The sequence below is a fragment of the Chenopodium album genome, chromosome 22 (assembly GCF_948465745.1).
Source record: "Chenopodium album chromosome 22, dcCheAlbu1.1, whole genome shotgun sequence".
In the NCBI taxonomy this organism is placed as follows: Eukaryota; Viridiplantae; Streptophyta; class Magnoliopsida; order Caryophyllales; family Amaranthaceae; genus Chenopodium; species Chenopodium album.
The window spans coordinates 17,979,664-18,002,332 of record NC_137855.1 but is presented as its reverse complement, the minus strand read 5'-3'; the positions used below and the strand labels follow the sequence as shown (position 1 = coordinate 18,002,332).

Genomic DNA, 22,669 nt, shown 5'->3' with positions numbered 1-22,669 from the left:
ACTAGGCATTAAGATCTATAGGGATAGATCAAAGAGGATGAAAGGATTTAGTCAAAGTACTTATATCGATAAGTTACTAGCTCGATTCCAAATGGAAGGAGCCAAGAGAGGCCATCTACCCATGTCACATGGCATAACCCTAAGCAAGAAGCAGTGTCCAAAGAAACCTGATGAGCGGGAAAGGATGAATAGAATTCCATATGCTTTGCTTATATATTAAGTAAGGTCAAGTGATCGGAATGCCTAGGTGGAGGCCGCTTTCGATCAGTAAAATTAATGCATAATTAATATTACAGCTTAATCTTGACTGAACCCTTCGGGTCGCACCCCAAGCAAATTAACGAACCAACTCGACGAATTAATTCGGAAGAAATTATTGAGTCGCCCGAGTATTAAACATTTAGACGTCGGAAATTCGAGCTTATAGCGTCGAAACCGAGCGTCGGACGTCGAGTCAAAAATAGTAAATGACGACACGTGCAAATAATAATAAACAGACAATATTTCCAAAATACCCCTAGCATCGGAATGCCCCGAGCATTCGAATGCTAGGGGCATAATATGCTAGCACAGGTGGCTAGCATGCACACCATGCCGAGCCATGGCTGGCTGGCTGGTGCGTGCTAGCGCACCATGGCTAGCAGTAGCAAGCATCCCAAAGCAGCAGCTGCTAGCAGCCCGCACATAGTGTGCGTGGCATGCTAGCAGCAGCCTGCACTTGGAGTGCGTGGCTTTCTAGCCATTGCAGCAGCCCGCAAACTCCAAGTGCGGGGGCTGGGCTTCGGCTGGGCTACTGATGAGTGTCATTTATGGCACTCATTTGATCTCTTTTGAGGATGATTTTTATTTCATTTTGTAGCTCATTTCCTTAGATTTTCTTAGTTTTGCTCTTTATTTCATTAGTTTGTGCTTTTCGTAGTTAGTTTCCTTGTTTTGTGCATTTCTTTGTTTATTCGTTCTTTTTCCCTTTTATTTGTTTGTTTTTGTTTGTTTTTAGGTTATGATCGTGTTTCCAAAGATTCCCGAGCCTTCCTCTTACATTTCTCATCAAGTTGGATGCCTTGTGTTCGCTTTTGGAGCTTCAAGTTTGAAGGAACGCAAGGAGCAAGTCAAGAGCTCGGTGCACGTATGCGGTGGGGGCATCATCTTTGCCACAAACCCACCAAAATATTCATTTTAAGACTGCCTACCTTGGTGTTCATCATCATCACCTAGACGAGCGCACGAGGTTGAGCTAGGACGAAGAAGAGGAATTGAGAGCTGCTGCCAGGTGCGGGCGCGCACGACCAGGGTGCGGCCGCGCACCTGGTTGGTGCGGCCGCGCATCAGCTAGGTGCGGCCGCACCTGCCTGGGTGCTCTGTACCGTACCCTTCTTCGTGCGCCCTCGCCTTCCGGGGTCTATTTTTGGAAGATCTAACCGACTTTTCTTTTGTATCTTTCTTATATATAGTATTTCCTTCTATTTTTAAGAGAGAGAAAGAATTAGAGAATCAATTAGATAATCATTAGAGAACTTTTGAGATCATATTTTAGAGAGAGAAACTCTAGGTTTTTAGAGAGAGAATTTCATGGTTGATTGTTGATGATTCAAGATTTCTTTATTTCAATTGATCTTTGATCAAGTATTTTAAGGATTACTCTTCTTTGATTCAATATATAGTTTGATCTTTGTTGATTTCATTTGTTTTTCATATGCTTGGTTAATTGTTTTAGTTTGATTGATATTTGATTGATGTTTGATTGATTTTTGTATTGATTTTAGATTTCTTAATATGATCATGATGAACGTGTTGATTTGCTTTGTTTTGATCTTAATTACCATGATTTGTGAGTAGATTACTTGCTAGGGCAACGGTGAAGCATGTATGAGTAATGGATTAGTGCTAATTGGGGATAATTGATGGAGTTGATAGTGGGATTAAATTTGGTTGATAATCATGTGCATGTGTGTGATTGATTGAAGATTGGCCAACTTTTATTGTTGCACTAGATTGCATTGTAAGTTCACATTGATACGGACCATTGATTTGTGGCTTGCATTTACACGAATGAGGTGTCTTGTGATGTTTCCTAGCTAGAGTTTATCGTAGTTGACGCTAGTTAGACCTCTAGGAGAATAGCTTGATATGCTCTATTGATTGCATGATTGATCTTCCCTCACATTGTTTAACTTAGCCAATTTACCAATTAGTCAATTCCATTATGAATGCATGTGGATCCTAGCCCTAGTGCTTCTTACATTTTATTTCTTCAAGTTTATTTGCCGTGTTTGTTCTAGTTTTTCAATTCACAACCCTACCTATAGACTTCGGGATAGCTTGACTATAGACGATAGACAATAACCCACCATTCCTTTTGGTTCGACCCTTGACTTACCATATACTTGTATAGGGTTGGTTAAGTGTTTATAAATTTTATTTGACCTTGGTTAGGGGTTAGCCCCAACGACCTAGCTTCGACCCTCGATCAAAATGGCACCGTTGCTGGGGAATGGTATCATGATTGTGTATTGTTGTTGAGTCTATTCCATCTATTGGAAAAACACAAAAAGATTTTATTTCTTTCTTTTAGGCCACACTTGTAGCCGTGTTACTAACAATTTCTTTTGAGATTTTGCATGCATAGTAGGATACGAGATAGGCCCTTAGTTCCTTTGGATCCGGAAATTGAAAGAACTCTTTCACGAAGAAGGATAGCCAATCGATCTTTGAGGCTAAATTGCTCAAGTGAAGAAGAGTTTGAGGAAGAAGAGCAAGAACAAGGAATGGGAGAGAATCCAAGAGTAGCTTTGAAGGGGTTGGGCATTCTCGGTTCTTATAGGTTTGAGAGTGGCATTGCTCCACCTACAACACCGGCGAACGATTTTGAGATAAGACCGGCCATGATTACTTTGATAGAACGGAGGCAATTTAGTGGAGCCAAGAGTGAGAGTCTGTTGAATCACCTAAAGGAATTTGAGAAGTATTGTAATACCATTAAGGTGAACGGCATTTCTCAAGAGTTCATTCGGCTAAAGTTGTTTCCCTTTTCTCTTATTGGTCGTGCTTTAGAGTGGTTGGATAAAGAGGTTAAGCCCAATTCACTTAGAACATGGGATGATGTAACTAGAGCTTTCTTGTCTCGCTTTTACCCTCAAAAGAAGACGGCGGAGGCTAGGGCATTAATCCAAGGATTCAAGCAAAGACCCAATGAGAATCTCTATGAAGCATGGGAGAGGTACAAGGAGTACTAAAGATAGTGTCCACATCATGGGATTCCTACCTATCAAGTGATACAAATTTTCTATGGAGGTTTAAGTGCTCAAGGCAAGTCATGCGTAGATGGAGGATCCGGTGGTCCTATAATGAATAGGACTGAAGAAGAGGTAGTTTACATAATTGAGGATGTTGTGAGATACTATCGAGATTGGCAAGAAGGAGAGAGAGAGTCTACGAGTAAGAGTGGCTCAACGGTTTATTCCGTGGATCATCTCAACGCAATTGACAACTTGTCATCCCAAATTTCAAATCTCGGGAAGGAGATGACATCGATCAAAGCGAAGCTTGAGAGTGTTTCTACGAACTCATTGAGTCCCTCCTCCCAACCCAAAGGGAGAGGTACAATTTCTAACTCTTCTCCTTCTACTTCCAATAATATGTCAAGTGGATGTTTATTTTGTGATTCTTGTGGTTCTTATGATCATGATTCTTCCATGTGTTCACAAGCTTTTGTTGATGGATGTGATAATGTTGAAAATAATGAATGTGAACATGTGAACTTTGTGTCTAATGCTAATGGTGGTCAAAGGTTCGATGGACCTAAGAATTTTGGCAATAGGAATTCTCACCCTCAAGGTGGTTTCGATAATTATAACAATGGAGGATATAGGAACCAAGGAAATCAAGGTTTCTGAGGGAACTATAACAACCAAGGTTATAGTAATCAAAACTCAAGCCATGGGTATGGTAATCAAGATCAATCTCAAGGCTTTGGTAACCATTACCATAATGGTGGCAATAGTCAAGGCCGAGGGAATTGGAACAATAACCAAAGTCGGGGAAATTTTCAAAACAACAACCAAAGGGGATCCCCTCCCGGTTTTGCTCCAAAGCCCCAAGCCAATGGTGAAAATTCTTATTCCCAACCATCATCATTTAAGTCAAATTTGGAAGAGTTGATTGATAATCAAACCAAGATCATTAACACCTATATGGCGACGAGTGACAAGAAATTTAATGAGATGATGACTCATAACAAAATGCTTGAGACACAAATAACCCAACTTGGAAACACTCTTAAGGATTGTGCTAGTCCATCCTCTTTGCCTTCTCAAGGAGTGGAACCTAAGAAACCCGTGTATTCCGTCACCACTAGGAGTGGGAGAGTTCTTAATGAGGGAGTTTCTAGGTCCAGTGAGGAGGATGAGGAGAGGAGTGTTTTGAGAGAGGAAGAAAAGAAGGGTGTGTCTAAAGGTGTTAGTTGTGAGGAAGAGCCAGAGAAAAAGAAGGATGATGAGAAAGAGCGTGAGGAAGTGAGAATACCCGATCTACCCTATCCACAAAAGTTTTTGAGGCACAAAATGGATTAGCAATTCGATAAATTTCTTGAGATGCTCAAGGAGGTTCATTTTTTTATCCCCTTCACCGATGATATCCCACAAATGCCTAGATACTCTAAGTTCCTCAAGGAGATTCTAGATTGGAAGAGAGATGGCAATGAGGTTGATTCGGATGAAGTGGGAAAGTGCTTTAGTGCCCTCATCCATAGGGAGTTGCCCGAAAAGATGGAGGATCCGGGGAATTTCTCTATTCCTTGCAAAATCAAGGAGTTGATGTTTGAAAATGCTCTTTACGATTTAGGTGCTAGTGTAAGCATCATGCCTTATTCGGTTTTCAAGAGACTCAAGCTAGGTGAGCTTCTTCCATCCAATATAACCCTTCAATTGGCCGATCGATCTATTAAGTTTCCTAAGGGGAGAGTTGAGGATGTCCCTCTCAAGATAGGAGAGTTCAGAATTCCCGTTGATTTTATCGTGTTAGAAATTGAGGAAGATGAACACATTCCTATCATTCTAGGGAGACCTTTCTTAGCCACCTTGGGAGCTTTGATAGATGTGAAAGGAGGGCGTATTACCTTGAGAGTTGGTAAGAAGGAGGAAAGTTTTAAGTTGAAACCAATGCATGAGTCTTTGTCTCTTGTGCAAGGAATTATGTGTGCAAATTCCTCTCGTTCTATTGACAATGTGTGTATGATTGACTCTTCAACTAACGATGTTCTTGAGAATTTTGATGATGTTCTTTCAAGTTTTGATAGCATGAAGGTTAGTGAAGAGAAAATGATGATTCCCAAGCTTGTAGACGAGGAGGAAATTCAGATTCCTAGTTGGTTTGAACATTTTCCTCAAGATGAAGGGGATGTCTCTATGATTATGGATGTTGAGGATCCATCTACCTTGAGCAACAAGCCAAAGAAGAAGGCTCGTGATTCTAAGAAGTTGAGAAAGAGGAAGAAGTTAAGAAAAATTTGCATTTGAGAAGTCTTTGAAGGAGGTTTCACCAAGCAACAATGAAAGGTTGCTAAAGATTGAAGAAGATTTTGCTCTTTCCGCTACCTTGAAGAAGGTGGTGTTCTTTGACCCTCCGTGATTTGGAGGAAGGGTCGAGCTTAGGACCTAAAGCAAGCGCTTTCCGGGAGGCAACCCGGAATTTCTAACTTTTCTTTTTTATTTTTGAATTTTTCTTACTTTTCCTTCTTTTATTTCATTTTCTTTTCTTTCACTTTTCTACTCGATTGGATTTGTAGGATTCATTTCCGGGATTGGATTTAACCAAGTGAGCATGAAGAATGAGAAGGTGTTTTGCGGTATTTGATATGATTATGTCCGATTTTATCGAAATTTGAGGTAAAGGGGTAAGAATTTTAGTGAGGTAAGTTAGGGATTTTATGCTTTAAAAGTTGAAGAAAGTTTATGCTTGGTGGGTTCTTATGGTGAGTTCATGAAGCTCTAGCCTTGAACTCACTGAAATTGAATTTTGCTACTGCCTATGTTGGTGTTTATCACCATCATGATTCATGAACGCACCAAAGAACGCACCAATGCCTTAGAAAAAATAAAAAAAGAAAAAGAAGGAGGTGCAGCCTGGTGCGGGCGCGCACGCCCTTGGTGCGGCCGCGCACCAGGCTGGTGCGGCCATGCACCCAGCAGGTGCGGGCGCACCAGCCTCGGCCGAAGCCCCCCTTATTCCATTTTCTTTCCTTCCTTCTTTCTTTTCCTCATTTCCCCTTATTTCCCATTACTTGCTTCAACCTCCATCACCCTCATCCTCCATAACCGCACCTCAAACCCTCCTCTACTTCATCAAATCTCATCAATTTTCCACAAATTTTCACTCCAAATTCATCAAAATCATCTACATTTTCATTATAATAATCAAAAACATACTCATTCACCAAATTAAACCCCTAATCTCTCTCCTCCAAGTTTGGGTAAAAATTAGGGCTTTTGTATTTGGTTGAAATTGGTGGCTCAAATTGGTTCAATCTTGCTTCATATATGGTATAATCATCTTCTCTAGCTTCAATTTGTTTAATTATGTCATATATATGCATGTATTGAAATTTTCATGAGCATGAATAGTAGTAGTATGGGTTTTGTTGATTTTGATGATTGATTTTGATTTTTGGATGATTATTTGAGTTGTTTGTTGCTTGATTTCACCTTACATTGTGTTGTTTGTTGATTTTATAGCAATTTTGAGCAAATTGGTTGAAAATTGTGGAATTTGAATTTTGGTAGTGTTGGTAGTAAGGAACAATTGTGGTTTTTGGTTGGAATTCTTGAATATTGGGTTGATTGTGAAGGATTTTCTTGATTGATTTGTGTTGTTTGATTGTTTGGATTGAATTTCAGTATTGGTGGAAGTTGTATTTGTTGGATTGGTGATTCTTGGAGATTGGTGTTGGTATTGTTGTGATTGTTTTTGGTGATCAAAGCTTGCTTCAAACATGTCAAACCTTATCAAAAAGCTTACCAAGAAACGAAAAACAAACGTTTCCATTGAAAAACCTACCCCTAGCACTTCTACCTCACAAAAACGACCTACTACTCCACTTCCAAAAAGAAAAATCCTCGACCCCAAACAAAAGACCCGCTACCACAAACTCAAAGATGAACGAACCCTTAAACCCACTTGACATTATTTCCAACATGACATGACTAAGTTGGGAAGATGTAAGGGACAATAAATAAACAAGATTCGCCTTGTCTTAAGTGATAAAACAACAATTAATTATTCAAATTCTAGTCTTGGTTAACGAAAGAGTACTATGTGATTAATTAATTAAAAGTTTGTTTAAAGTGATCAAACAACACTAATTAATCAATTAAAGTTATTTAAACAATAAAAGAAAAGTGATTTATCTAGTGCTCAGGAAACTAACCGTTCTTCTATGTATGCTAAGATCTCCGTCTTAGATGTTTATGGACCTTCTTTCTTCTTTGTACCTCCAAGGGCTTCAATGGATGGATTAGGGTTGAAGAGAAGTTGGGAAGAAAGAGGAAAAAGTAGTATGATAGTAAGAGGGTTTGAGAGATTAGGGATTTCATAAATTTAGGGTTTTTAATTCTGATTTTCTTTATCTTTAGAGCTGTGCGAAGACCCCTTTTTATAGGCGTAGGAATCTCGGTTTAGGGTTTTAGAGCTGCGCCGTCATGTGGCGCGCGCAACTCTCTGAGTTGCGCTCGAGTGCCGCGCGCAACTCACAGAGCAACTTATTGAGTTGCGCTGGTTTGCGGTTTGCCTTATACGAAAATGCGTTTTTAAAACTTCCATAACTTTTGACTGCAAAGTCGGATTTAGGCGTGTGAGATATCATTGGAAAGCTCTAGATGTATACTTTCTTATGCCATTAGAGTTAGGTTAAAATATTTTGTAGATTCAAAGTTATGGCCGTTGGAGTGCAAGGGTGTTGGTTTTGGGCCTGGTTTAGTGTTTTGATCATAATTTCTTCGTTTTGGCTCGGAATTGGGCTTATAATTTACCTTTGAAAAGCTCTTTGAAAGAGCTATCCATCTGTATAGGCCTTGAATGGGAATTTTATGGTTGCTTTATCCTTTTGGTTTGGTTTCTAAAAATGTAGGTTCCATTGGATCCAATCATTGCATTTGACGCATTTGGGTCCGTTATTAATCAAGTTTAAACATGTATGAACACATTTTAGGCCTAATTAGTAATCGAACAAGGCTCTAAGATAACTTGGTCTCAAATATGGGTTTTAACTTACTTCATAATGCTTTTCGTAGTCCATAAACACTTCAACTTTGATCTAGCATGAAGAACGGGTTTTTGTAACATCTTCGCACTTCCTTTTTAGGACAAGAGGCCAAAAGTAGGTGTCTACAGTTAGCCCCCACTTTGATCGAGTCTAGAATAGATGATGATCAAAGTAGTCAAGGAAATAAATCAGAGACTCATTCTGCGAAGTTCTCTAAGGATAGAGAATCTTTCAGTAATGTTAAGGATGTCGAAACGATCCTTGATTCGCTAAGTGTTTGAAACAAATAGCTATTAAGGCTAGAGAAAGTTTTTTCTAGTCTTAACGCGTTAAAGAATCTAGATTGATCCTTTGCAATTGTAGAACGCTTTTACAAGTAAAGGTGTTCTTGGTGATGTCAAGTCATGAGAAGAGATCAGTTTTAAAAGAATAAAAGGGGATGATTTCCTCTCAATCATGTCATCGTTGGTCTAAAGTCCCTCGATATGTCATTGAAACTTTAGCATGACTTTAACAAAGTAAAAAGAATGAAAAAGGGGTTTTTGATATTCAAATCAAAAAGGGGTCCGGTATTCGAGCCGAATGTCAACAAGATAGAAATACATGTCTCAGGACTGGAGGCATATATCCAAATCCAGTGAGAGAGAAGAAAGTCAGCAACTCTCTCAGCAGTTTTGTCCACAAGATGAGTACACGTGTCTCAAGACTGGGGGGCACGTGACTACATGAGTGCGACATTGTCTCGTCGCTCTTTGTACAGGGGGTGGACGGACACCCTAACTGTCCGGTAAGATAGTAAGCTCACTAACTACCGTATTTGCTTCCATTCAAGAAGTGCCTGTTCCAGAAGGTTCGACGCGCCTGTCGACTTGTGAGCTAACGCCTACAGTAAATAGTCTACCTTTTAGTTCCGAGAGGTAGATCTTGCAAAGCTTGGGCTGAGGTGAAATTTAACGCAACACCTACGCCGTACAATTTTACGATGTACGCTACGCTATTTGCATTTTTACGCTGCATGAAAATGCCTTCTTTTTGCTTCGTACGTGAAAAAGAAGAGAACCCGGACACTTATAACGTCAGTATAGTATAATGACAAACCTATCTATAGGTGCTTTTACGTAAAGCACCACCACGGAACGTCTTAAGGCACGCTTACGAAAAACATTCAAAACATATGCATGGGGAAGGCACAAAGCATGGTGTGCATGCAAAATGATGCAAAAAACTATAAAAGAAGAAAATAAACTACAAATGTAAAGCAATTAAAAAGGATTTTGATAATTTGCGCGCCATTACGTCTAATAACGAGCAAAAACCGTTGAAAAAATGATCAAACGGATTAAAATCCAGATACCGGCCATATTAGTGACCAGTATCCGCGCGTAACTCAGTAGGTCGCGCTGGCCAGGCGCGCGCATCGTTTTGAGTTGCGCTGGTATGTCTCGCGCAACTTCTTGAGTTGCGCGCGACATTCAGTTCAGCAAAAAGAAAATCGCGAATGCGATTTTTTCATTTCGCTCTCTCTCTCCTTCCTTCATCCATTTTCGATTCTTTCTCTCTCTAAAGAGTTCAAATTTTCTCGTTTTTAGAAGATAAAGGAATTAGATCTCGTCCCTTATTCATATTTGCCATAATCTAATGTAAATTTTTTGCTAAACTCGTTTATTCTTGGCTGAATTTGGGCGATTTTCGAACCATTAAACCACAAATTTTTAATTTGGGGGTTTTTGATTCGGTCTATTACTCTTGAAATTGTGTGCTCCATGTTGTTATGCTATGTTTAAGGAGTGTTCTGCAACAAATTTCATGAGGTATAGTTAAGTATTGAACCTTGCATGAGCATTTCTTCGTTTAAGTATGTTCTTGCTTTTTTCCTTCGAATCTGTTATTTTACTTGCTCATTTTGGTTATACTTGTTTATTATGAAGTGAATTATAGTATTGGAACTAATATTACTTTCATAAATTATGTTTTGAAAATTTGAAAATGGCGCGAAGTGTACTCTTAGTTTTTTTTTTTTTTTTGCCATGTTCAAACTTCAAAATTGATTGGTAGGCGATAATTGTATTAGTGTTACTATTATTCGCCTAAGAGTAGCTGATTCTTTGAGATTTTAGAAAATCCCTTGAATGCTTAATTGAAACTGGTATAGGATGGTCCTTACGGGTATTAGAGGCCCCCGTTTACTGAGTTTAACTGCAGGTATCGTAGCCCCCAAGTATGGGTGGAATTCGACTTGTTTTCATGAATTTGTTTATTTGTCGTTATTTACATTGCAAGAAATTTCATGCGAAGTTGTAAAGTATTGATCCTGTATGAGCATGTCAAGCATATATTCTAATTTTGACTTTGCGCTGGAACTTTATTTTTCTTTTGTTTTGCTCACATAGACTATACTTGTTAATTTTAATGTAAATTGAAGTGTTTAGAACAACAATTATGCAATTAAATTATAAATGAAATTTTGAACTTTTATAATAGCATGAATTTGTTCTCGCGACTCATGTTTATTATTTTTCATGCATAAGTTTCAAAATTAGTTTTATCAATGATAAAAATAACCGGCGGTAATCGTTATTCACTAAAAAAACTGTGATCTCAAGATTTGCACAAAACTAGTTAGTTTAGGAAATTCTTGAAGATATCATCAAACTAGAGTAGTTTGGCTATATTTCGGAATTTTGAGCCCCCATTTTATGTTATCGAATATTGTAGCCCCTAATGTTGGTGACTTCGATGACTTGTTTGTTTTTAATAATTAGACCCTTCCATGTTGCTCGACATGGGTCTAGAAATCCTATGTTTCGTCATATTATGATAACAACTAGGATCTTGGAAACGAATAAACTGGTGTGTTTAAATCGTTTATTGACTATTCATAGTTTAACAAAGAAATTTGCTAAGTCTAGTTATATTGGTCATTCATTAGAACAAGTAAGAGGAAAAATGAAATGTTGTTCAAATTTTTCGTCTATTCTTGCTACTTTTGAATTCTTTCTTTTGAGTTCAAATTTTGTCACTGTTTTGAAGCTCGAGAAAGTAAATGTTATCCTCCTTGTGAAGTTCCAATGGAGAATAATTTAGAATGAAGACTCCTTAACTTAGAACTTAGGAGTCTTTTGTTTACATTCTAACTCATGAAATTGTTTGTCTTGTCTTGATACAATTTTCATGATGTTGAACTTAGGAGTCCTTAATGTTGAACTTGAAAGTGGCTCGAATATGTAACTTGTTTCATGGCCAAGTTCAATTGTAAACTTAGTTTTCAAAGGAATTATTGTGATGCATTTGAAAATTGTAAGGCTCGAGTTCTACGTAAACCATTTGTAGTTTAGGCGATTCTCGAAAGTAGCTCGAATAGCATGAATATCTCATTTTATTTTTTTGTTGATATTAAAGCCCCCATGTGTCGGGTTATGTGCATTCTTGCTATTTCACAAGTCTTGGAGCCCCCACTTTGGGGTAGTTCTAATGACTTGCTATTGTTTAGGCCATTCATATAATCATGATATTGGGATGGACCTATGTATGAATCCTATTTTTGTTTTTTAGATACTTAGGACAATGACATGGCTTTTGTATTTAAGGTAAAGTCATGTTCAAGAAAGCAAGTTAGTTCTTTGCTTGTTTACAAACCAAAAACAATCGTGTTTAAGGTTTAGTAATCTTACCTAATGTCTAAACGTTTGTAAAGATCATTGCGGTGATTTTATTCTCAAAGTTGATTTAGAACATCAAATATTTTCTTTGTTCTTATCAATCTTTGATTTTGGTCTTGTAGGTGGTTCGTTTACCAATATTCGCAGGATAACTAAGCGAGAACAAGTTTGAGTCAAGAAGAAGTCGAATATCGATTCATTCCTTTTGGAAATATTTATGCATATACATGTATTATCCAAACGGTTATTGAGAATCTGAAAATTTATTATTTGAGAAAACAAAAATTCAGAAAGGAAATTTTGAATACTATTTTTAATAGAAACATGTTGTTTCGAATTAGTATTCAAAATTTGAAAAGGGTCCAATAGTTTGTTTTGAAAAGCAACTTTTTCTAGTAGGCAAAAATCATAATCATATTGTTTTCAAAACTGGACCCAAAATGGAAAAAAATGTCTAGCTCGTAATTGAGTATGACTTTTTTGTCCAAGATTGATGAAGGTAAGTTGTAATTTGCAACTTATTTCAACAAATATATGAAAATGTGAGCAAACTTTTGTATATCCAATTTTGTCATCTCTCCCTTTTTTGTGTTTGTCATCATTGTCATACTTTGATAATTGAAAGTGAAGTTCTTCCAATTAAAAAGTGCCGTAGTTTTAAATAAATGCTTATCAAACTTAGGTTTGGTGGAGTGTTAGAATAATTTATAAAATCGTTCTAATCATTCTCCAAAATATGATCTTATTTCAAAATGAGAACCGAGGTAAGACCTATATTTTTGTAGCCCCCAAGTGTAACCTTAGGTGGTTTTTGCAGTTCATGTATACATATGCTAGGGGATATTTCTCATGTTTTTTTTTGAAGCCCCAAGGTTTTTTTTTTATTTGTGGAATATTGCATATGTTTATCATGAATTGTTTGATCAAGTAACATAATTAATTATCTTGGTCAAATAATAGGAAGTGGTATTCTTCCCTTTGTCATTTTAAAGTTATTAAGATGGTTCATAATAAGCTTTGCATGACATTGATTTCGCAGCATAAATAGCGTGTTCAAATCTCTAAATAGATTGAAGTGGGGATGTCTAGGCTTTTTAGCCCCCAGTTTGAGGCAAAGAGCGAAAAATATTTCAAGTATTTTAGTTGCCAAATGGGAGGGATCATCCCGACTTACCCCCTAAAAAAGAAATGAACAAAAAGACGGATTTGTATAAATAGGAAGGGGAATCCAACTTTCCCATAGAAGAATAAAGAAATAGAAATTAGACATGTTTTTTCGAAAAGCAAGGATTATTGACTAAATATTTGAATCATCGTGATGACTTGGCAGTGAGGTATATGTATGATAGCGATAACGATCACTTTTTCATGTAGCAATCATGTTCAATCAATGTTCCTCGCTTAGAGAAGATGGAGATATCCCACGCATGCGGACGTATAAGTGAGAAAACCAATTCTCAAGAGTTGTAGAAGACATCTAGTATTGACGTCGAGGCTGTCGATATATCAAATCAATTTATAGTATTAACTCTTTTTCTTTCTAGGCAATGTATATAGAACTTGAATTACCTTGGTAATAAATAGCCCTATTATTAAAAGAAAATAAGATGATTGTGTTTTTTTTTGGTGTGATAGTCATCTCATTTTTCTTTGGCAAAAATATGGAAAACATCGAATTTTAATTTGATTCGATTGCTTTACTAAAATGGTGTCATCAAGCTAATGGCTATCAAATCATCCAAATCATTTGATTTTTTTATATGATTTTGTAATCATAACTCAACACTTCATGCATTTTATATATGGGCATGACTACTCAATAGTAGGTCCATATGTGCAAAAGGCCTAAGGTTGGCCATATTTTCGTGGAATGATGATTTTGGTACATGGTTATGGTCTACCTCAAGGAGGGCCTTTCCAAGGGTGTAACGTGGCAAAGCTTGGGGTTATGAAGAATGGACAGGCTCAAGTATACTCACAAAATCCCTTACTTTTGGTGCTTCTCAGATTAAAACCTTTTTTGCTTTATGTGACAACTTACTACATTAGGTGCCTTTTCCTTGTCGTCTCTCTCTCTCTCTTTTTTTTTCTTTTTTTTTTTGACGAGCTTTGTTTCGGGTTTAGAACGAATGTTTTCTTTCTTTTGCATTGGATCATTCATTTTTGGGCTTAGACTAACTTTGTGTCCCCCTCTTATGTTTCGTTCCCTCAATTTTCTATTTATATCTCTTTGCACCATTCCCATCCCAAGGTATGGAATAATGTAGGTTGAATAACTAAGGCTTAACTAACGAGGCTTAAAAGGGCTACCAAGAAGATGGATTTCCTCTAAGGTTAAGAACATGGGATTATCTTTTTGGAGTTTCAAGTTGCCTCCTGTGTTGGTGAAATCATCATATCCTTTCTTTGTGGGCCAAAGATGGGCCTCTTTTCGTTCGATAGATCTAGTAAGCTAAAGCTTATCAAGATTCTTGAAGTGTTGAGTATGTATGCCTTTTTCATATTACCTGTTTGTATGTATGCGTTTTATTTTATGTGAGCCAATAATAATAAAAAGATTGATAGACGTACTTGACAATATATTTTTTATTCATTAATTAATGAGAGTACAAAATAAGTAAATTCGACAGCATGAATCTCTTAATCTATCATAAAAAACAAAGGAAAGAAACATAACAAGACCTAGGATGCTACATCTTGATTTGTTGACAACTTCTTAAGATTGCGTCTTCGAGCTTTTTGTCCGTTTCCGACGTAGGTGAAATTCTCTCTAAAAATCTAGTCTATCTATATGATTCATGGTTTCATTTATCAAGTCCCTTTATTGTTCCCAAGGTATTGTAAATGGCACTTGTATGGTGGAGACATGTTGTCTATGAACTTTGGGACAAGTTCATGATCCGGAGGTCTTTGTAAAAGAAGAGCAACCTTTAATCGCCACCTGGAAAAGAGGTTAATGAAGCCTTCTTCTCCCCCTTGCTTAAGCGATTCAAGATCGCGCAAGGTATTTGTGAGCTTGAGGTTATCTCCATATTGGGTTAAAAAAACGCTTTTACAACGTCACTCCAAGCGGAAGTTTGTTTTGCATCGAGGATATAAAACCATGATCTAGTAGTTGGGTCCAATGAAAGAGGAAAAGTACATGTATATAGACTTTGCTCCACCTCTTTCAATGCTATGATTCCAATAAAGCTCATTAAGTGAGAACTATGATTGTCCGTAATCTTAAAGGTTGGTAAATCTGTAGTCCAGAACTTTTTTGGAAGAGTCTTGCCACTAGGTTGTGGTGCAAGCTCACAATTGAAGTACTTGATCCCTGAGCTAGCTCGAAAGATAAGTTTCTCCAAGGCCTCTAGTCTTTCGGCTCTTGATTTTTCTTGCAGAATGTTTCCTTTTTCTTTCTCTGCTTTTATTTTAGCCTTTTCTGCTTTTTTTTTATGAGCCTTTAATTGGGCTTTTTCTTCTCGTAGGGACTTTAGGTTTTGGAGTTCATGTCTAAGTTTCTCCAATGCTGCTTTGTTACCCATGATTAGACTAGTATGCGAATGTGGAATATGACCTAATAATGTGTGTCACGAGAAATTGAGCACGTTCAGTTAAACCTTTTCTGCCAAGCATTCAAACAATGAACCAAAGTCAAAATGATTGTTTTACCTTTTCTTTTTTATTCTTGTAATACAAATTCACTTTAAGCAAGTTTGTTGATGAAGAATGTCAAAAAAAAGATTCACGAACAATCATTAATGGAATGTCATGATTTGTGTTGACTTTGACAAGGTAATCATCTAAGGATTTTACTTTAAATGAATTTTTTTCGAAAAAAGGTAGAAGAGAAAGAAAAGAAAGTTGGATTGAAAATGCTCATCAAATTTTTAGGAATATTAATCGAACCGAACACACTCCTTAAAATGATCAAATACTATAGTATTTGTTGATCATTTAGATTACAATACAGATCAATATCGTTTTTTTAAATTATGATTCTCATATTGCTTATCTTTAAAGGATAATGTGTTACTATTTGTTTAAAAAGAATGATGGCCTCCGAATGCAAAATCCTAGAAATAATTAAACCATTTTCTCGGTTTTATCATTCATTGCTTTCTTTTTTTTATTTTTTTATTTTTTTTATTTTTTTTTATCAAACACTTTATTTTTTTCTTTTTTTTTGTATTACACTCTCTTTTTTTTTTTTTAAGAACGATATTTTTTTTTCGTTCTGTTTCATTTTTTTTTTTTGTGTGAGGCAATCATCCCAAGGAAAGTTCTCAGGATTTTCTTTTTAAATCATAGAAGAGGTAATAAATTATACTCTTAAATCAAGGTTGACCAATTACAACTAAAAAAAAAATATTGAACACGAAAATAGGCACGTTTAAGAATAAACATATTGATGACGTCCTATTAAGGGATGCAAACTTCTTATGACGAACCACATAAGAAGTAATGTCATTAGTTCGATTATAAAGTACGTAAACGAATCATCATAATCAAAATAGTATCGCGCGCAATTTTCCGTCTTGCGCTAAGGTGGAAAGCGCAACTTCTAGAGTAGCATTGCCACATGCGGTTTTTTTTTTATTATTATTTTTTTTTTGCGTAATCGCAAGGAGAACGATAAAAACATGTTTTTTGATTTTTCGAAAAAAAAAAAAAAAAGACAATCAAAGTAAAAGTTAGACAACGTTGTTAGCCAAAAAGATATTTTTAGCACCAACTTAACGATTAACCTTGAAGCGATAATATCATTTTCTCCGTATGATATTGCTCGTAACGAGTCAAAGTCAACGTTGAACAGTGGGTGCGCGCAAGACACAGTGAGTCATGGAGTCATATTCGCCCGTATTGGCCTCTACTCGATTATTATAGTGAAAAGTATTTGTGATCTCAAAGGCATGCAAACAAAGATTCAATTCGCTCCAAACTATTATTATGCTAAATTGGTTGAATATTAATGCAACGTATAATTCTATAATATTTGTGACCACTTGATTAAATAATAAGAATAAAAAGGAACCTAAACCGGTTGTCTAAATTATCTTATTAGGCGTGATTTTCAATTACATATTTCCTTTAAACATGCAATATGGAGATCAAAAATAATAATAGAATCAACATCAATATTGGAAGCAATTTAACAATAAATCGTTAGTCAAATCAAATAATAATCCTAATCATGATACTAGCAATATAAAATAAAATAAGTAATTAAATTAATTAATTACGCAAATTTCGCGCGTTCCTTAAAATTGCTACATCATGAATAAATTGTTCGTAACTTCAATAAAAAAAATTTAAATCAAATAAAAAATAGAGTTGATTTGGTCCAAACCCTCAGTTATTTGTACCTTTCACGCCTTGGTTTAAGGACGGGACCTCGGGTTTAGTATGGACTCCTTGGAGTGTTTAGGGGAATTATCATGGAAGAATAAGAAGGCTAGAAATTAGGTCAAAGAGGGAGAAGATAATGATTTTAGGTGTAAGGGGAGAGAGAGTGATTATTGCTACCCCGAACTATAGAAAGGAGGGGGGTATATATAGGGAAAATGAGTTGGGGAACACACGGAACCCTAAAAAAAGGATAAAAACCCTAAAAAAACCTACCGTTTCACGGTAGATTCCACCGCGGGGGAATCTTGTGTGACGCGGGGGATATTTGACCTACGGGAAGTGAAAACGCGTGAAGGGTTTACGAGGAAAAGACACGAGAAAATTCCCTAACACGACACACATACCGTGACACAGTAGTGTCCATCGTGGTAGGTATAGTACACCGTGTCACGGTAAAAAAATTCGTGGGAAAACTCGGAAATTACACGGAAAAAGCACCGTGACACAGTGAGAAATACCGCGTCATGGCAACATGTACCGTGTCACGACAACAAGTACCGTGCCACGGTGAATTTTCACGCGGAAAAAAAGCACGGGAATGCACCGTGACACTAGGAGAATACCGTGTCATGGTACCAGGTGCTTAATGCGCGGTAATTCCAGTTTTTAGCACGTTTTTAAAATTATCATAACTTTTGATCTCTAACTTGGAATAAGGTTTATAATATTTCATTGGAAATCTTATCAAGTGTACTTTCGGACCCAATCAGAATCAGGTCAAAATCATTTGTAGATTTTAAGATATGACCGTTTTAGTAGAAGGGTGTCGATTTTGGGCTGAGTTTAGTGTTTGGTTCATATCTTCTTCGTCTTAAATCGGAATTGGGCTTATGATATATGGTTGGAAAGCTTATTAAAAGGCCTATACAACCAAATAATAATTGGATCAAAATTATAGGGCTAAAAAAATCAGTTTCTCTCGGTTTCGTGATGTGGATACGAAAAGTGGTAAATAGGTTATGGTTTAGGGAAACGAGCTAGAAATTGGATTGGATTATGAAATATATTGGATAGAACATGGATTTAAGCACTCAAAAGATTAAATACTCAACCCGACCAATAATGGCGGTGAAAGGTTGTTCATCATCGGGTTTGGTTTTGGGGAGACATTTTTAGGTGTCTAAAGTCGGCGTACTTTAGCTGTTTGTGAACCATTACTTCGGTGCCTGTGATGAGCCAATGCTTAGGCACTTTAAGGAAATTAAGACGATTGTTTTTCAGGTTGATCACTTTATGTGATTTTAATCGAGCCGATTACTAATCATGTCAATTGCTTAGAAGGGCTAACTAGCGTACCAAGGAACCCAAACCGCTGCACGAGGTCCACAGAACCATATTATGGGGTCCTGCACTCTGTCGCCGCACCAGCGCACACTGGAAAAGCCTGTCGCCGCAAGATCTGCTTGTCGCAAGGCAACAGACCTTGTCGCCAAGCGACAAGTTCTGATTTTTCGAATAAATCCATGTCTTCTTCATTTCGCTGTTGCTACTGTCTGTTGCTTTTAACTTGGTCTTTTTCCGTTCAACCGAATCTTCTTAAATCTTTTTGCAAATTAGAGCTCTTCATCTCTAATATACTGATCCATGTAGTTTTTTCTCAAACTCCTCTTATCTTATAAGAGTCTCATACATTTTTCGCGGTTTTTCGAAAAAAAATCCAGGAATGTTCTTTCTCGTTTGCTCATTGGAAGTGATAACTTCCTATGCCTGGTGGTAAACCATATCCTTTAAGGTTTTTCCGGGTCTGAGTTAATTTCCGTAGAGATCTTCTATCTTGGGAAATTCACGATTATGACCGATTATTGCTTGACTATCGTCAGGCCGATCGTCAATCCAACTGCAATCGAGCTGACTCTAGTCGATTCGCTAACCCGCTTGCATCCTTTTGCTTCAAATCTTTTGTGAAGGTTAATCGTCCTAATATACCTGCATTTATATTTTGGACTATAGGACTTTGCTCATCTTTTAATTATCTTAGGGTTGACCTAAGGCTTAACGTGTTGCTCGACTCATTGGCTAGACATGACTCGACTCAAAGCGTTTGATACATGTGGCTTGACATGACTCAAGGTGTGAACTTGAATTAATGATGACTCACTGCGGGTGACTCCTGTGTGGAGAGTGCTGACTCACACGACTCAATGTGTACATGACACAAAAAACAAAAATTTACGTCATTTTTGTGGAGGGTACCGACTTTCTCCCGAAAAAGAAAGACGCGAAAAAGAGTCAACGAATTTGAGGGTGCGTGTTGAATGAGCTTAAACAAAAATATGCATTCGATACTATCTCTCAAGGTGTAAGGATTAATTTATCCTAAACTATCTTAGTTGACTCAATGATGAAAGTATTTAGGTAACTTAGGCACGGAGGCTAAGCACTTCATACTTCGCGATGCAATGATTATTATGAGTGATGTTGATATGACAAAGCATGCTTCAACGTTGTGTTAATATTTCATGACAAAGGGTTCCTAAAGGAAGTATCATTTGGTCATGTACCTGTGCAGTGTGTGAAAGTGACACTAAGTTAGGCTGCAAAGGCTAGTGTATGGAAAATATATTGAAAAGTGACACTAACAATGTAAGGATCAAGCCCCCAAGTCTAGCTCTAAATGAATGGGGATGAGCATTGGATATCCCTTGATATGATCATGGTGTAAGTGTATGAATGTGAGTATGAATGCATCTTTATTACGGCCGCACCTCAATGTGAGGTTGCCTACGTATCCGTTAGGAATCAGGCCGAACGTAGCTCTAGCTGAACCTCGCACAAGTGTGTGTATACCTCAAAGAGGTCTTTGAAGGGTTGTAATGTGGTTAGGCTAAAGGTTGAAGAAGAAGGAGATAAAGGCTCAACACCCTAAATAAGCCCCCCAAGGTGTGTAACCTTGCTTTTGAATCAATATATTTGTATGCTTGAGGTTTTTCACTTTAGAACTCTCTTTTATTTATATTTTTGTTCTCTCTATTTTGCTTTTAAATTTTTTTCATATTCGAATTCTTTTTTTATAAGTGTGGGCAATCCCGATCATGCGGTCTATCACTCACTTGGCATTCCTGTTTCTCAGGCACGGTACCGAGCACTCGATAAGAAACGCAATCCGAGACATGTTCATATCAAAGATATTTTCATATAAAAGACATTGGAACACTTGCCCCTTTGAACACTTTTATTTTTTTATTACTTATTTTTGATATTTTAATCTTTTTTTCACTCAAACTTTTGTTCTTTGAAAATTGCATAAGTTGCACACCATCCCATCCCATCCCAAGGTTAGGTAGATGTGGGTTGAAGAAAGAAGGGTCTATCATTAGACGAGGCTCAAAGAAGTGGTTCATCAAGAATAGCATTATATACTTCCAACAGCTCCTAGTTGTATGACCCCTACCTAGATGGTACTTGCAATGTGCATCTGGATTCCAACTAGGCAATCTCTTCTAAGGAGCGGGATCTTGAATAGGTCATCCCAATAGAAGTGAATTCTTTCCTTAATTCTTTCTTAGATCCTTGGTTATCCATGTCTAAGACTTCATTGAGGTCAAAGGTACTAACATTGTTACTAGAGTGGGCGTTTTCGGAAGCAGAAGGATTGTCGTTCTTCTTTCCTTTCCAGCCACTGTGGTTACTATTGTTAGTAGCTTTTTGCTTTGTAAGATCATCTTCAATTTCAATGCCTATATCGTAGACGGCCTGGAAAGTATTCAAATTATGTTGATATTTCAAATACTTCGAATACTTTTCTTGGAGGTTCTTGATGAACATCCTTACGGACTCTTTTTCGGTAGGGACAACGATCATATTAGCGGAAGTTTCCCTCCACTTGTTGAAGAAAGAAGTGAACCCTTTGTTTTCTTTTTGCTTTAGCATCTCAAGTTGTCTATGGTCGGTTTTAATTTGAATATTACACTTATATCTATCAATGAAAGCGTTTTTTTATTCCATCCCAAGTAGAGATCTTCTCTTTATCAAGGGAGAAGAACCAATGTTGACAAACGATTTCTAAAGATAGTGAAAATAAAGAGTGGAAAACATTCTTATCAATCCCCTTAATGTTCATTAAAGTTTCAAAGGCCCTTAAGTGAAAATAAGGATTGTCCGTTGGCTTGAACTTAGGGATGTCATTGGCATTGAACTTCTGCGGAAGAAGTTCCTTATCCACTGAGACCCCTTGCGAACTAATGCCCTATAATCTATAGTCATTGGATATCTTCTCAAACTCTCTTGCATGAGCTCCATTTGTAGTTGTTTCACAGGGTCATTGATTTGAAGACTTAAGTTCTTCAACACCTCAGCCATGTTAGCCACTTCCTTCCTAAGTTCGTTGACTTCTTCTTGGGTTGCCATTATCTTCCTAGCTTTTCTCTTTCGACTGATTGGTTTATCAAAAAGTAGTACTTGAACAAAGGTGTTGTCCTTGATTAATCGTCCTTCTCTCCTTGACCAAGTACTGTGGAAAGGGAAATTATGGATAAGTTTTATATTAATTATTTTTTTGACTTAAGCTCTATTCAACATGCAATAGGTAGGAAAAGAACATGAAAGGAAATAGGAATGGAATGGACCCTCAACTCAAATGACGGAAAAATCGACTCATGCATGAACCTAAGTGACAAGGTAATAATTGTTTCGTTAGACAACTACACCTAAATCAAATACAATTTATAACATTCTACTAACCTAATACGAGTACATGGGAAGAAGAGGGGTCGAACCACAGGGAACAGATAAACACTACCTAATGCTATCAACAACTAAGCTAGTCCGGAAAAAGGGAAGGTAAACTAAAGGTCTAAACAAACTAAAACTAGAGATAAAACATTAAGGGAAATGGTCTAGGAGTAGCAATCACTCAAGCATAGCATAGGCATAGAAGTTAAATTAATTATAAACTAAACATGCTCGAATATCGAAGTAAGCTCCAACCTAGCCACCTTCCGGGGTTCATTGGCTTCTCCTAACATATCCTCTATGCTTCCACATTAGAACCATATACTAGGAGGTACTATTAAATAACAATCGATAATAATGAACCCTAGCTAAGTCAACTTCCGTTTCATGTTAGCAAAGATTCACCTTTAATCAACCAACAATGTGCACTTGCAAGAAGATTAAAGAATATCAAGCATATAAAGACTTTAATCACAAATAAATCAATTCTAAACTCTAGAACATGCTCAAGATCCAACTACACCACAACCATCCCCTTAATGGGGGAATTACTCACTAATCATGATAACAACAAGATTAATCAACAAATAATCAAGAATCAACATGATTAACAAGCAATACCAACAACAAAAACAATAATCAGAAGAAAGCAAATAAAATAGAGGAGAGAGAGTTAGAGATTCTCATTGATTGA

General features: G+C 37.0%; 1 non-coding gene across 1 annotated transcript; it reads right to left on the bottom strand.

Moving 5' to 3' along the window:
- Positions 1-3,150: 3,150 nt before the first annotated feature.
- LOC145606423 (small nucleolar RNA R71) lies at positions 3,151-3,256 on the bottom strand. Its single transcript, XR_014105302.1, has one exon. It is a non-coding gene; the product is annotated as a small nucleolar RNA R71 (small nucleolar RNA).
- Positions 3,257-22,669: the final 19,413 nt, after the last annotated feature.